We start from the raw sequence: 17,138 nt of genomic DNA on the forward strand, positions 1-17,138 counted from the left end.
GCCTATACTTCCAACAATAGTTTTGTCAAGCCGTTGATGCTGAACTAGATCTTTCTTCAGGTTTGGGGGTGAAACAATAAACTTCATTGGTTTTGAGCTGTTACTACCTACAGGTGGAACAAGTATTTCAAATGATTGGTGACCTTCAGCCTCATCTAGACCTATGTGTTTAGTCTTACTTTTGTGTCGAGAAGGGAGAACCAAGGGCTGATTCTGATCCCAGTCTAGCACTGGAACTGCCTCTGGGAGCTTTTGATGTTGGGTTTCCTTGTTATTCAGATCCTGATGTGGAACGGCAAACTCATCTGGCCCTGTAGGCAGCTCTCCAACCAAATCTGTGTCCGGGTATGGAACCTCAGTCTCCGTCAACTCCTGATGAGTGGGGGCAAATATCTGGACTGGAGACAAGGACGCTAAGTAATTAATGCCCCCGGCTTCTGCCAGGGCTGTAAGGGCTTGCGGCAATTTGGGAGGAAGGTCTGAGGCCTGTGAAGACCAAGCCTCTGTCAGTGGCGGGGGGTTGGGGGTCACCTGGACGGGGCCCAGGGCCCACTCCGGAGGCTGAACTGCCTGGACTAGAAGCCACCGTCCTTGCCATGTGAGGAAGAGCCGTGGCAACCAATGGCGCAGCCGGGACAAAACATGCGGCGGCTCCAGGGGCAGTGACCCAGGCCAGTGAGGAGCCGGAGCCACATCCTGCGTCCGAGCTGAACCGCTATGCCAGCGCCGACGCGACGGCTCACGTTAGCAACCGCACGCCCCGCCCCGACCTAATGTCCCACCCGTTATTTATGACGTCATTAGTTACGCCACCGTTATTAGGCTCGTGCGGAGATCCAATCCGCGCCACCAGAGTGGGCATTTTACCCAGAGTCCCCTGGGCGCAAGCCATCCTTCCCCTTGCAATGGCGACAATTACCTCCTGTCGGGCCCTCTTCCCAGCCCCGCCCTGCCCTCCCTCCCTGGCCCCAAATAATGAGGCGAGATTTGGGCTACAGACCCAACTGCTCCCAAACTCCAGCAGCCCAGGGGTGGAGGGGGGAGGGAAGGATGCAGACCTTCCCGAGGAAACCACAGGACCTGGCATTCTGGGAAATTCAAAAGTGCTAGTCCAGTTCTGGCAATCTGAACTCTTCCTCCTCAAAGCTGAAGTCTGAGAGACATTCTTGCTGCCTTTGGCCACACGGCTGACAAGAAAAGCAGCTGACCTGCAAAATGAGCACCAGTTAGGGTGGCGGAAGGGGAACACTCCTTACAATTATTCAAAAATGTTGCCATTTCCTCCAAACTCTCAGTATTCACTTCTCATTATTCATACACCACTCTGTTATTGGGGGTCACCACTGAATCAGTGATGACTCCAGAACTTCTGTAGGAGGGGTTTGGGGCAGGTGAGCGATTCATTCTGGGAAAGAGAGTCTAAAACCAAGTGAATGGCCCTTTACATTAGCATGGGAAGACTTCCCCCATCCCAACTTGTCCCAACAGAGCCATTAATCTAGAAAAAACTACAGTGTCACTTTTCAGAGGTCTACCCTGTGTGCACATATGGAGGAGACAGTTAGTTAGAATGTTAAAGTCAGCATGTTAAGTAATTTTCTTGAAATACTCTAACTAGCACGAAGTTTACTTTCTTCACAGTCCTTTTCATAATCTATTTAATTTTATTCCTTTTTAATTGTCTGGTACACCTTTAACACCTAAACTCCAAGAGAGAAGGAGCTTCACCTTATTTCCAGTGCCTAGCACATGATGGTTTCTAAATGGAACTGATTCCATTTAGAAAGATTGGCCTCATTTAGGAGTGGATCTGTTGTTATAATCAGGTTTGCAGAATCTTTAGTATCAATACGGAACCCTTTCCTCTCACATTTCATAGGAAGCTAGTCTTCTTAAAGCCCAAACATGGATACGTTTCAAGTTCCCTTGACTGATTTAAATTGATTTAAAATAATTATTTTGTACAGGAAAAAACTTTCAAAATTTTTCAGAACATAACCACCTTTTCTTTCTCTACTTTCTTCCCTTCAAAACAAACTTTGCAACATTGGGGTGAGTTAAATAATCAGAAATCTAGCAAAAAATTAAGCTCTCAATGACACGAAACACATTTTTTGCTCCTTTTAAATAAAAATCCTATATGCAGTACATTAATTTTTTCTTTCAGAAATTATGTTGACAACTTAATCCGTAATTCGAGGCATCCATATAACTGGTTTATAGAAAGGTTCTTTGGCAAAATATTTAACACAAGATACATATGAGATGCTGAGATCTGGGTACTATACCTTACTTGAAAGGCATGAATAGTTTTTAAACAGAGTAGCATAATCACACTTAAGACCATAGTTACTTTGTTCCCAAATCCCTGCAATTCTATTTGAGGGGAGTTCGAAAAGGCCTGTGTCTTCTCCTGTGTCCACAACCGTAGACGTACACTGGTGGCCCTCAATCCTGCTCTCCAAACTTCAAATAAGGGGCCAGAGACAAGGCACGGGACTTGGAAAAGTCCTAGAAATTCCCTGCCTCAAAAGCACTTTCACAGTTTCACCTTTTCCTAAGGAAGACAGAACTTAATAGATATGCTGAAGCCTTCCAAATCCTGCTGGTTGTTTTGAATTATGGCTACACTGGCCGTGTACCCCTTGAGTTTTTAACTCCACATACTTGAATTAAATCCTGTAGTTCCTCTTTGACTCTAGCATCTGTGACCTCTTCACAGGGTCTATATGCCACAGCTGTTTTACCACTTTCTGAAATAAAGTTAACAAGGATCAATTCAGAAGTTTTCTTGTTCTAAAACTTCCTGTATACAATGGTAGCACTGAATAATTAGACATTCTTTTGACTTCTAAAAGCAGAAAATAAGAGCATTTTCTGAGAAGTTCCCTCATCTGACACTTCAGTTTTTATCATAATTATTTGTGAAAACATATATAAGAAGTATCAACTTTGGTTCAAAAACTTTTGATCTTAGAAATAAGAACTAAGGAATAAGGACATAGAAATTAAAAGCTGTGGAAACAAAAATGTTCAATCACAATACAATTAAATAGGAAGGCATTAGGTGGGGGGTCAAAGTGAGTTCAAACCTGGGAGAGATACCAATGGACTCTAATAGATACTTCCTATTAGAAGCAAGGCAAGGGTTTACTCCTTGGGACCAAAATTCTACCAGATACAATGAACAAAGCTTTGGAGACAGAGACAGAGAAAGAGAGCATTTGAACACTCTACTGGCAGAAACTGGCCCATGTACCCTTTGGACAATACAGCTTCCCTCAAGGCAAGCTAGAGCCACCAGGCTTTTTGGTCTAAGGGGTTTTGTGTACATATAAGGAGTACCTTGGCATATTAGGCACAAACAACCCAGGCATTTAGTTTGGTTCCTAAAGGTTGTTTCCCAGAGTTGACAGCTGATGGAGATTCTGCCTGATGACCAGGGAAGTCAAACTTCACTAGAAGGATTGCCCAGGCTGGAAGGCCAAGACCAATCCAGGGTCAACTCTTAAAAGCAAATAAGGTCTCTGACAACTTAGCTAGGATTTCTCAGTCTCTCAGCCTGCAGGTCTGTGAAGCAGGGGAGCAATTCTGTTCCGGGAATCTACTAATCATAAAATTTCCTTTGGGCACAGCCTGTGACATTCTCACCGCTGTATAACTTGATAGGGAACACAATCAACACTATTCAATAGCATGACCACTTTCAAGACTCACAAAAACGTAGCTGATTATTATATAAGAATCATATTCACCCAATATATCAGAAATGAAAACTGAAATTAAACTGATTCCAAAAACATAATCTAATAAACTCTTCAACAAGAAAACAACGGTAATAATAATAGTCAATATAATTTGTCTGCTTACTATGTTTCAGGCATAGTCCTAAGCTTTTTACATTCATCATCTCATTTACTCTTACAATATCCCCCAATTGCTGGTAAGCTGAATTACTAACCCTATTTGCAGATAAAGAAATTGCAGCTTAGAGATATTAAATACCTTCAAATGTCTCTGGCTGGAAAAACCTAAAATTGCAACAACAACAACAAAATCGAAGAGACAAAGTTAGGACTCAAACCCAGGTGTCCAAGGCTTATAATCACTACACTATTCTGTATGATAAGCAAGCAACTGAGGAAGAAGTGGATCAAACACTTTCTGTATGAACTGAGGCAAGTGATTCTACATCTAAACACTGGAGACAATAATATTTGCTGTCGTTTTTCTCATAAATGCCACAAAGAACAAATGTTAAGACTCCTGCTTTGAAAGCATCTGGTGAATGAAAGAATATGTAATGTTTTAGATAACCATTATTTTCATCCTATTATTTATTTTCAAATAAGTTTATTTGCTCACTGAAACTGAAGCACTTCAACGACAATCAAAAAGGTCTTACCTAAAACCACAATCAGTAATTTCTGGAATGCATCTGTCATAGCTTTCTGAATAGCAAGCTTCTGGGTTACCTTCCTTTTCATAAGTAATGATAATGACCCTAAATCCAACCAAAACAGATGAATTTAAAATGCCTATGTGAATAACTGATTTCTAGGTTATACGTTTAAAAGTAAAAATGCATCTGTGGTTCTTAGATCATTACCTTAGTGATTAAGGGCAGGCACAACACTGGGGTACGGTGAATGTCTCTGTTGTAGGTATACCCTGGCATGGCACATGTTTACTGCTCAGATCTATTCTGGAAGTTCCTAAAATACTACACGGGAAATGCAAACCAAGAACGTGGCACAAATCTCGTATTACTCACAGATTTCAAATAAACAAGCTGAGGCTACACTGCTACAGACCCTGCTCTCCTGTGCGTAAAGGGCTGGATTCATACAGTGAGATAGATTTGGTTGTAGTGCAGATGATCTGGCCTCTACTCAACCATCACCCACTCAGGTGGATGGTGGAGCCTCCTCCGCCCCATTCGCTAACAGCCCTGCCTCTGACTTAAAACCCTAAGCCCAAGTGCCATGGATTCTAGGAAAAAACTCAGTACCTATCGGAATCCCCTTTCTAGGGATCTACATTTACTTATTCTGCTCAGGCCCTTCTATAAGAGACAAAGGACTGAACATTTACACATGAGTTTGTTTCAATCTTTAGACAATGATTTTGTTGGGATAACTGAAGGCCAGAAGACATGTGCCTTTGAAGGACTATTTTAGCACAAAACAAATTATTAACAAAAAAACCCCCAAAAAAGCAAAACAAAAAAAAACTAATTTTCCCTCCTCCTAAGCTTCTTGGCAGGCAGTGAGTTCTAAAATTCTAAAGTTTAAGGTGCTGTCAGGTATTACCTAAGATAAAAACCTATATTGTCGGGCAGAAAAATTCTGCCCAGGGCTTTAGCTGCTTAGAAAAGGTGATGATGTATCTGAAAAGTTGAGTTTCAGAAAGAAAGGAAAAAAGAGAAATCCCACTGCCTCACCTCCCCACACACACACATACTGGAAAACAGACCTTCCTCCAACTTATCCAAAGGTTCCTCAGCCATGCCAACTCCAGGAGTCCTGCACTCGTGGGAGGGCAACACCACCTCTAAAGCACAGAAGAACTTCAGGCTTTGCTTCTGAAGTGGTGTCACAATATCTTCATTTTCCCTTTCTTCAAGGTTAGAAAGATCCCGAAGCTGTTAGGATTTTGAATTAAAGGCTAGACTTCAACATATTCTGTTGTTAGAAATAAAAACTAAACTCCAGCAATCCCAGGTAATAGTTTAGGTATGCTATCCCTTCAAAATCAACTGAGACTTGCAAATGAATGACTAGATATGGACAACTATTTTTTATGATATACCATACAAATACTGGAGAAAATTATGGACACCACCATCCAAGTCATTGAGTTTATCACTAATTCTAGGTGGCAGGCCAATGCTCAGATACTTCCATGTGGAAGCCTCCCACATCTCCTCCCCATAGCCCTGTTCTATTCTTCTCTCTAAAGTCTAGGAGTTCAATGTTGAAAGGAGTCTGGTTAGTCAAAGAAAGTCTACAGAGTTTACCTTGATGATCCTTTATGACCACCCATGGAAACCAAAGAAGTAATTTGCCAATTCTTGGCATCTAGAGCTGTTTAGGGCAAGCGTATTATGATGAACTGCCTTATGTCTGTTGCCGAGAGAATCCTAAAGACATAAAAGACTTAAAACTATCACAACCCTACTAATCATAAAGTTTCCTTTGGGCACAGCCTGTGACATTCTCACCGCTGTATAACTTGATAGGGAATCCAAAATAGAGATATTTATAATAGAATAGAGACTTATTTTGGATATACCTGAGATTTATCAATACCAATTTTATAGAGTGGTTGTGAAGATTAAGTAGGACATTTTAAGCAATGAGTTCACAGTGAGCCCTAAATAAATGTTATTTATTATTTTTAAGTCAGTACTTTTCTGCATCATTTCCAGGGCCCCTGATTAACCAGAAAGTTCCCTGACATCCGGTGGTGAAAGTAATGATGAAAGCATCCAAGGAAGCCCAGCAGAAGCCTATTATGGGGCTGGGGCTAAGCAAAGGAATGGACTGTCTTACTCGTCTCATCCTGTAGCTCCTGCTTCAGAATATGACCTGAAGAGGAGACAAGATGGACCTGCCACTGAATTAGGACCTTAATCTGTAGCACCCCCTCCGCAATTTACTAAGCCCTGTTAGAAGAGGGAACATGTGTACCTCTATAAATGTAAATAAAGCAACGAAAAGAATTATAGATTCATCTGCATTAACAAGCTTCTTTGAGAGTGCAAATATTTCCAGTCTTAAACTCTCTAAATAACTTACGTATTACTGTGGATTTTATACATCACTACTTCTTTCTTAAACATCTATTTCCATTTTGAACAGGGTGTAGTATATAAATTTAGTCATAAAAATTCAAATAATACAAATAAAGTCAAAGCATTGTTAATTCTTTATTGATCTATTTGTGCCTCTTCCTCTGTCACTAGTTTATGAGCTCCTTAAGTGCTTGAAGGAACCATATATTATTCTTTCCTTGTTACCAGAAAGAAGAATTCATCTTGGCATATAATAGAGGAGTGATGGTCTGTTGACTGAGTGAATGAATGAGTACATAAGAAAATGAAATTACTTTCTCCAACTGAAGCTGCCTGCAGGGAAGGAGAAATGAAGACTAATTTTTAAATGTTGAGTGCCACATGGGAGGCTAGGTCCTGTGCAGTGAGTCATAATGGAGCTGTCCTGGACAATTAGGAAGCCTCAGAAGGGCTCTGAGCCCTCGGGGAGTAGAGACAGTTGACATCTGGGATAACCTTGCCACAGTTCTTGCTGGCAAACCTTTCCCTTCATGCTACTGAGAAAAACTCAGATACATTAGGCCTTTCCTTCATTTTATTTTAAAATGTTTTTCTCTTTTCTGTATTTATAAAAAACACAGGGGAAAAAATATAGGAAGATACCTGCCAATGAATAAAAGAAAACATAATTGGAACTTCCGTGCTGGTGCAGTGGTTAAGATACCGTTATCCCAATGCAGGGGGCCCAGGTTCGATCCCCGGTCAGGGAACTAGGTCTCACATGCATGCTGCAACTAAGAGTTTGCACACCACATTTAAGGAGCCTGCAAGCCACAACTAAAGGAGCCTGCCTGCTGCAAATGGGGAGCCCACATGCCACAACTGGGGAGCCCTTGAGCCACAACTAAGGAGCTCGCCTGCTGCAACTGAGACCCGGTGCAAGCAAATAAGTAAATAAATAAATAAATAAAATTGAAAAAGAACGCATAAGTAAAGTAGGGAAAAATTTCGGGGTTGTGGGTAGTAAACTAAGCCTCTGCATTAAATAAAGAAATCTAATACAAATGCCCTTTCCTCTCAACTCTATAGTGACTTGGAGAACATTTTCTTCATTACGCTATCAGTGATGGGCTATATGCTGTGAAAATCTCACAATCTATGCTTATGGAATGGTCTTTATGTCAAATATAAGAAAAAACCTCATTACTCACAACTGATACCAAGTAACTGTTTCATAATCTTTCCAGGACCATCTGTCATATCTGAGTGGTACGTGAAATGGTCGCAGGGTCTGCAAATAAAAGAATGTCGGACAGAAAATCATTTCAATCCCAGGGAGTACAGCCAGGATTGAAGTGGGTGTTAAATAGGTTACAGAAGTGGGAGGTAGTGTAACTGGAGTCCCATCTGAGGAGAGTTCTCAGATTCAATAAAGGTGAAATCAGTGAGTAAAGAAATATGGGTGAGAAGAGGTAGCAAGATCAGTAGGAAGTAGCCAGAGCAAGAAACCAATCAGAGAAGACACACAATTATAAAGGGAAAGGTCTGGGAAATCTAAGCCTCACTCACTTATTCAGAGGAATTGAAAAGGTCCTTAACGTAATGAAATGTTAATTCTGGGGAAGTAAAATTGGATGGCATGTTAATATGGAAGAAGGTTTCTACAATGCATTAAAGAATATATAACCATTTTCTGGAATCTGAAGTGAGTTCTTAATAGGCAGTTTGAGAGTGATGATGATGATGAAGCCTCCTTTATCTTACATGTGACAAAAGTTTGTCAAGCTCGGGACATCCCTGTTGGCACACTGGTTAAGAGACTGGGTGCCAATGCAGGGGACACGGGTTCTATCCTTGTCCGCGAAGATCCCACATGCCGCAGAGCAACTAAGCCCGTGTGCCACAACTACTGTGCCTGTGCTCTAGAGCTCGTGAGGGACAACTACTGAAGCCCATGTGCCTAGAACACTTGCTCCGCAACAAGAGAAGCCGTCGCGATGAGAAGCCCACACACTGCAACGAAGAGCAAACTCTGCTCGCCGCAAATAGAGAAAGCCGGTGCGCAGCAACAAGACCCAACACAGCCAAAAATAAATAGATAAATTCATTAATTAATTAAAAAAATTTTGTCAACCTCACACATTTAAAATCCACATAAATGTATATATAAGGAAGATTCTTGTGAAGATTTCTTAAATTAAGGGGCAGCATAAAATGACATGGGGTTTAACATCAGTTAAGTTTGGGTTTGGCCTCTAGTTTCCACATTTACTGTCATGAACCTTAAGTAAGTCACTTAACCATCCTGAGTTCGAGTTTCTTCATCTAAAAAAAAAGAAAGAAACAACTGGGGAACGGAGGGATCAGTGGAGCAGTGCATCTGAGAGCATTCTGTACATCACAGTGCTGTACAAACGCTGGCCGTTTTTGTTTGTTTGTTTGTTTGTTTTCCCTGGGATCCTAGTTCCCAGACCAGGGATTGAACCTGGGCCCTAAGTAGTGAAAGTGCAAAGTCCTAACCAGTGGACCACCAGGGAATTCCCGATGGACTATTAGTTTTAAATTCAGCACTTCATCCCAGTAGAGCAAGGAAGTCCGCATTTGGACTCACCTTTTTCACACTGGAAATGTGTGAAAAAGCTGCTTCTGGTCGCATGCCTTTTGGGCTCTGTGGGCATCCCTTGCTGAATAAAATTTGATGATGGCAGAGAACCCAGGACTGCCCACTCTTGCGTTTGGGAAGAATCAGACCAAATACAGAAGGCCAAACTGGGAGAAGACTGTAAACAGAGAATGCTTTAGGGTGGTCTCACACTAAGTAAGTGCAGTAAATATCAGACCCAGGAAACAAAACCGCCCATTCCCTGGTATTCCCCCAGCCATTCGCCACAGGCAACTGTGGTGAGCCTGCAACTCCAAACACTTCTCATTTCATGAACAAGTTTCCCTCTGAAATCCTAAGCTTCGAGAAGCATTAGGAGGCAATGTCTTCAGTTGGGGACTAACTCTCAAAAATCTATGGGGGTGAGCTGACTGCTCAGGTCATCTCTAGAACTAAGATTCCTCTCAGCGGAGAATACAGGCAGATGAGGTACTGAAGCAGTACCCCGGGGCGCCTAGTTACTGGGGCGCGGGGCGGCTTCCTCCACCCTTCCCTCCACTCTGGCTCGGTTCAATTGCAAAGCTTCGGGGGTGGGTCCAGAGCTCAGCTCCCACACCAGCAAGTTCTGTCACCCTCATGGGAACCCCAAAAGGTACGAACTGCACCATCCCACCGTCACCGCACGTGCGCTCCTCGGGGAGCAAGCGGACTACGCTTGTGCACGCGCATCCGCGCTTTTAAAATACTTAATGCCAATAAATCTAATATATAGAAAAATAGTTGAAAGCCCCTGAGTGTCTTGTGGATAGAAAAGCTTGAGATTCAGAGCAAGTTCAGAGCTTGACAGTCTAAGGATAAACTAGCTCTCCATTCCTTTAGAAGGACTAGGTAGCAGCTTCTGGTTATGGAACCCGAAACTCTCAGGCTCCAAATAGGACATAAAACAGCATCACTTGTACTCTTTATAAAATTGCAGAAACAAACAAAATAAACAAAAATATATTGACACCTGTCCTATAAGACAAAGGGTACTTGAGACCTAATGTATATAAAATCAATTTACAAACTGTGATATACTATATCAATAAGTTCTCATTTGCAGAGAGCACAGCATAGGATATGAGGCCATTAATGTTAATTCCCTTCCCCCTTCCATTCCTTTCTCTTGTTCCTTTATGTATGCGGATCAGTTACATTATTAAGCTAACAATGTAACTGAGCTATTATTAGCTTAATAATGTAAACAAGAATCTGATTTTTAGCAATGGGGTAATTCTTAGAAACTTAGGAAGCTGGAACTCTGAATGTATGAATGAAAATAATGCAATTACATCATGAATTTTAAAATTTATCATCATTGATTAAAAATTAAAATATTAAATTAAGAATTAACAATTTATTATCCCGCAATTGAGACTCACCACAACGTGTGACGTCTGTCAGGCATTCACTGTCACAACGCAGCTTGACTCTCTTACAGACAACCTCAATAATATTTTTAAATTGGCAGAGGCAGCAGGCCATAAGGCTAGGTAAGATCCTATAAATGGAAACACAGGTAATTAATTCGTGGTAAAAGAGTTACTTGAGTAGTTAGAAGAGGTAGGCCAAGGCCACCACAGACCAGTGCAAAAAGGAGTTCTTGGGGCATATGGACTGCAGAACTGGATAGGGGCCGGTTTGCCAATTCCTGCTCTTCACTGTTGTAAATAAATATAGAGGAGACTTCTGCACACGCCCGCCTGAGGCGAGGTGCCGGCGGCAGTCATTCCGCAGGGCCGGGTGCGAGGCCTCAGCACGTAGTCCCCTGTGAGCAAGTGAAACCCGACTAAGCACAAAGGAAAAAAAAAAAAGATACACCAGAAATACATCTACGCGTGGAACAACTCCTACGGAGCACCTACTGAACGCTGGCAGAAGACCTCAGACCTCCCAAAAGGCAAGGAACCCCCCACGTACCTGGTTAGGGCAAAAGAAAAAACTAAACAGAGACAAAAGAATAGGGACGGGTCCTGCACCAGCGGGAGAGAGCTGTGAAGGAGGAAAAGTGTCCACACACTAGGAGCCCCTTCGCGGGTGGAGACTTCGGGAGGCGGAGTGGGGGAGCTTGGGAGCCGCGGAGGAGAGCACAGCAACAGGGGTGCGGAGGGCAAAGCGGACAGATTCCAGCGCAGAGGATCGGGCCGACCGGCACTCACCAGCCGAGAGGCTTGTCTGCTCGCCCGCCGGGGCGGGCGGGACTGGGAGCTGAGGCTCCGGCTTTTGTCGGAGCGCCGGGAGAGGACTGAGGTTGGCGGCGTAAACACAGCCTGCAGGGCGTTGGTGCGCCGCGGCTGGCCGGGAGAGAGTCTGGGGAGGGGTCTGGACCTGCCGAAGAGGCAAGAGACTTTTACGTCCCTCTTTGTTTCCTGGTGCACGAGGAGGGGGGATTGGGAACGCTGCTTGGGAGAGCTCCGGAGACGGGCGCGAGCCGCGGCTAAGAGTGCGGAGCCCAGAGACGGACATGGGACGCTAAGGCCGCTGCTGCCGCCGCCAGGAGGCCTGTGTGCGAGCGCAGGTCACTAGCCACACGCCCTTCCGGGGAGCCTGTGCAGCCCGCCGCTGCCGGGGTCCCGGGATCCGGGGACGGCTCCCCCGGGAGAGCGCACGGCGCGCCTCAGGCTGCAGCGTCACGCCGGCCTCTGCCGCTGCAGGCCCGCCCTGCACTCCGTGACCCTCCCTACCCCCCGGCCTGGGTGAGCCAGAGCCTCCGAATCAGCGGCTCCTTTAACCCCGTCCTGTCTGAGCAAAGAACAGACGCCCTCCGGCGACCTACACGCACAGGCGGGGCCAAATCCAAAGCTGAGCCCCTGGGAGCTGTGAGAACAAAGAAGAGAAAGGGAAATCTCTTCCAGCAGCCTCAGAAGCAGCGGATTAAAGCTCCACAATCAACTTGATATACCCTGCATCTGTGGAATACCTGAATAGACAACGAATCATCCCAAATTAAGGAGCCCTGTGGATGAAAGGCTCTTGGTGCTGCAGCCAGGACTCAGTGCTGTGCCTCTGAGGTGGGAGAGCCAACTTCAGGACACTGGTCCACAAGAGGCCTCCCAGCTGCACATAATATCAAACAGCAAAAATCTCCGAGAGATCTCCATCTCAACGCCAGCACCCAGCTTCACTCAACGACCAGCAAGCTACAGTGCTGGACATCCTATGCCAAACAACTAGCAAGACAGGAACACAACCCCACCCATTAGCAGAGAGGCTGCCCAAAATCATAGTAAGTCTACAGACACCCCAAAACACACCACCAGACGTGGACCTGCCCACCAGAAAGACAAGATCCAGCCTCATACACCAGAACACAGGCACTAGTACCCTCCACCAGGAAGCCTACACAACCCACTGAACCAACCTTAGCCACTGGGGACAGACTCAAAAAACAACAGGAACTACGAACCTTCAGCCTGCAAAAAAAAAAAAAGGAGACCCCAAACACAGTAAGATAAGCAAAATGAAAAGACAGAAAAACACACAGCAGATGAAGGAGCAAGATAAAAACCCACCAGACCTAACAAATGAAGAGGAAATAGGCAGTCTACCTGAAAAAGAATTCAGAATAATGATAGTAAGGTTGATCCGAAATCTTGGAGATAGAATGGACAATAGAATGGACAAATTGCAAGAATCAGTTAACAAGGACCTAGAAGAACTAAAGATGAAACAAGCAACGATGAACAACACAATAAATGAAATTAAAAGTACTCTAGATGGGATCAATAGCAGAATAACTGAGGCAGAAGAACGGATAAGTGACCTGGAAGATAAAATAGTGGAAATAACTACTGCAGAGCAGAATAAAGAAAAAAGAATGAAAAGAACTGAGGACAGTCTCAGAGACCTCTGGGACAACATTAAACGCACCAACATTCGAATTATAGGGGTTCCAGAAGAAGAAGAGAAAAAGAAAGGGACTGAGAAAATATTTGAAGAGATTATAGTTGAAAACTTCCCTAATATGGGAAAGGAAATAGTTAATCAAGTCCAGGAAGCACAGAGAGTCCCATACAGGATAAATCCAAGGAGAAATACGCCAAGACACATATTAATCAAACTGTCAAAAATTAAATACAAAGAAAACATATTAAAAGCAGCAAGGGAAAAACAACAAATAACACACAAGGGAATCCCCATAAGGTTAACAGCTGATCTTTCAGCAGAAACTCTGCAAGCCAGAAGGGAGTGGCAGGACATATTGAAAGTGTTGAAGGAGAAAAACCTGCAACCAAGATTACTCTACCCAGCAAGGATCTCATTCAGATTTGATGGAGAAATTAAAACCTTTACAGACAAGCAAAAGCTGAGAGAGTTCAGCACCACCAAACCACCTCTACAACAACTGCTAAAGGAACTTCTCTAGGCAAGAAACACAAAAGAAGGAAAGGACCTACAATAACAAACCCAAAACAATGAAGAAAATGGGAATAGGAACACACATATCGATAATTACCTTAAATGTAAATGGACCAAATGCTCCCACCAAAAGACACAGATTGGCTGAATGGATACAAAAACAAGACCCATATATTTGCTGTCTACAAGAGACCCACTTCAGACCTAGAGACACATACAGACTGAAAGTAAGGGGATGGAAAAAGGTATTTCATGCAAGTGGAAACCAAAAGAAAGCTGGAGTAGCAATTCTCATATCAGACAAAATAGACTTTAAAACAAAGACTATTAGAAGAGACAAAGAAGGACACTACATAATGATCAAGGGATCAATCCAAGAGGAAGATATAACAATTGTAAATATTTATGCACCCAACATAGGTGCACCTCAATACATAAGGCAAATACTGACAACCATAAAAGGGGAAATCGACAGTAACACATTCATAGTAGGGGACTTTAACACCCCACTTTCACCAATGGACAGATCATCCAAAATGAAAATAAATAAGGAAACACAAGCTTTAAATGATACATTAAACGAGATGGAGTTAATTGATATTTATAGGACATTCCATCCAAAAACAACAGAATACACATTTTTCTCAAGTGCTCATGGAACATTCTCCAGGATAGATCATATATTGGGTCACAAATCAAGCCTTGGTAAATTTAAGAAAATTGAAATTGTATCAAGTATCTTTTCTGACCACAATGCCATGAGACTAGATATCAATTACAGGAAAAGATCTGTAAAAAATACAAACACATGGAGGCTAAACAATACACTACTTAATAATGAAGATATCACTGAAGAAATCAAAGAGGAAATCAAAAAATACCTAGAAACAAATGACAATGGAGACACAACGACCCAAAACCTGTGGGATGCAGCAAAAGCAGTTCTAAGGGGGAAGTTTATAGCAATACAAGCCCACCTTAAGAAGCAGGAAGCATCTCGAATAAACAACCTAACCTTGCACCTCAAGCAATTAGAGAAAGAAGAACAAAAAAACCCCAAAGCTAGCAGAAGGAAAGAAATCATAAAAATCAGATCAGAAATAAATGAAGGAAACAATAGCAAAGATCAATAAAACTAAAAGCTGGTTCTTTGAGAAGATAAACAAAATAGATAAACCACTAGCCAGACTCATCAAGAAAAAAAGGGAGAAGACCCAAATCAATAGAATTAGAAATGAAAAAGGAGAGGTAACAACTGACACTGCAGAAATAAAAGAGATCATGAGAGATTACTACAAGCAACTCTATGCCAATAAAATGGACAATCTGGAAGAAATGGACAAATTCTTAGAGAGGCACAACCTGCCAAGACTGAATCGGGAAGAAATAGAAAATATGAACAGACCAATCACAAGCACTGAAATTGAAACTGTGATTAAAAATCTTCCAACAAAGAAAAGCCCAGGACCAGATGGCTTCACAGGCGAATTCTATCAAACATTTAGAGAAGAGCTAACACCTATCCTTCTCAAACTCTTCCAAAATATAGCAGAGGGAGGAACACTCCCAAACTCCTTCTACGAGGCCACCATCACCTTGATACCAAAACCAGACAAGGATGTCACAAAGAAAGAAAACTACAGGCCAATATCACTGATGAACATAGATGCAAAAATCCTCAACAAAATACTAGCAAACAGAATCCAACAGCACATTAAAAAGATCATACACCATGATCAAGTGGGGTTTATTCCAGGAATGCAAGGATTCTTCATATACGCAAATCTATCAATGTCATAAACCATATTAACAAACTGAAGGAGAAAAACCATATGATCATCTCAATAGATGCAGAGAAAGCTTTTGACAAAATTCAACACCCATTTATGATAAAAACCCTGCAGAAAGTAGGCATAGAGGGAACTTTCCTCAACATAATAAAGGCCATATATGACAAGCCCACAGCAAACATCATCCTCAATGGTGAAAAACTGAAAGCATTTCCACTAAGATCAGGAACAAGACAAGGTTGCCCACTCTCACCACTCTTATTCAACATAGTTTTGGAAGTTTTAGCCACAGCAATCAGAGAAGAAAAGGAAATAAAAGGAATCCAAATCGGAAAAGAAGAAGTAAAGCTGTCACTGTTTGCAGATGACATGATCCTATACATAGAGAACCCTAAAGATGCTACCAGAAAACTACTAGAGCTAATCAATGAATTTGGTAAAGTGGCAGGATACAAAATTAATGCACAGAAATCTCTGGCATTCCTATATACTAATGATGAAAAATCTGAAAGTGAAATCAAGAAAACACTCCCATTTACCATTGCAACAAAAAGAATAAAATATCTAGGAATAAACCTACCTAAGGAGACAAAAGATCTGTATGCAGAAAATTATAAGACACTGATGAAAGAAATTAAAGATGATACAAATAGATGGAGAGATATACCATGTTCTTGGATCGGAAGAATCAACATTGTGAAAATGACTCTACTACCGAAAGCAATCTATAGATTCAATGCAATCCCTATCAAACTACCACTGGCATTTTTCACAGAACTAGAACAAAAAATTTCACAATTTGTATGGAAACACAAAAGACCCCGAATAGCCAAAGCAATCTTGAGAACGAAAGAAGGAACTGGAGGAATCAGGCTCCCAGACTTCAGACTATACTACAAAGCTACAGTTATCAAGACGGTATGGTACTGGCACAAAAACAGAAAGATAGATCAATGGAACAGGATAGAGAGCCCAGAGATAAACCCACGCACATATGGTCACCTTATCTTTGACAAAGGAGGCAGAAATGTACAGTGGAGAAAGGACAGCCTATTCAATAAGTGGTGCTGGGAAAACTGGACAGCTACATGTAAAAGTATGAAATTAGATCACTCCCTAACACCGTACACAAAAATAAGCTCAAAATGGATTAAAGACCTAAATGTAAGGCCAGAAACTATCAAACTCTTAGAGGAAAACATAGGCAGAACACTCTATGACATAAATCACAGCAAGGTCCTTTTTGACCCACCTCCTAGAGAAATGGAAATAAAAACAAGAGTAAACAAATGGGACCTAATGAAACTTAAAAGCTTTTGCGCAGCAAAGGAAACCATAAAGAAGACCAAAAGACAACCCTCAGAATGGGAGAAAATATTTGCAAATGAAGCAACTGACAAAGGATTGATCTCCAAAATTTATAAGCAGCTCATGCAGCTTAATAACAAAAAAACAAACAACCCAATCCAAAAATGGGCAGAAGACCTAAATAGACATTTCTCCAAAGAAGATATACAGAGTGCCAACAAACACATGAAAGAATGCTCAACATCACTAATCATGAGAGAAATGC

General features: G+C 42.2%; 1 pseudogene across 1 annotated transcript; it reads right to left on the reverse strand.

Annotated features, from left to right (window-relative positions):
* Positions 1-1,106: 1,106 nt before the first annotated feature.
* On the reverse strand, positions 1,107-10,106 carry LOC309962533 (RAD52 motif-containing protein 1-like; annotated as a pseudogene). The gene is made up of 7 exons: positions 10,062-10,106; positions 9,398-9,589; positions 6,020-6,142; positions 5,476-5,644; positions 4,406-4,504; positions 2,668-2,753; positions 1,107-1,208 (listed from the first exon to the last, which is right to left on the reverse strand). The product of its transcript is annotated as an RAD52 motif-containing protein 1-like (transcript).
* Between the last annotated feature and the right edge of the window lie 7,032 nt (positions 10,107-17,138).

Source organism: Leucopleurus acutus, assembly GCF_964270905.1.
Source record: "Leucopleurus acutus genome assembly, chromosome: 5".
Classification (NCBI taxonomy): Eukaryota; Metazoa; Chordata; class Mammalia; order Artiodactyla; family Delphinidae; genus Leucopleurus; species Leucopleurus acutus.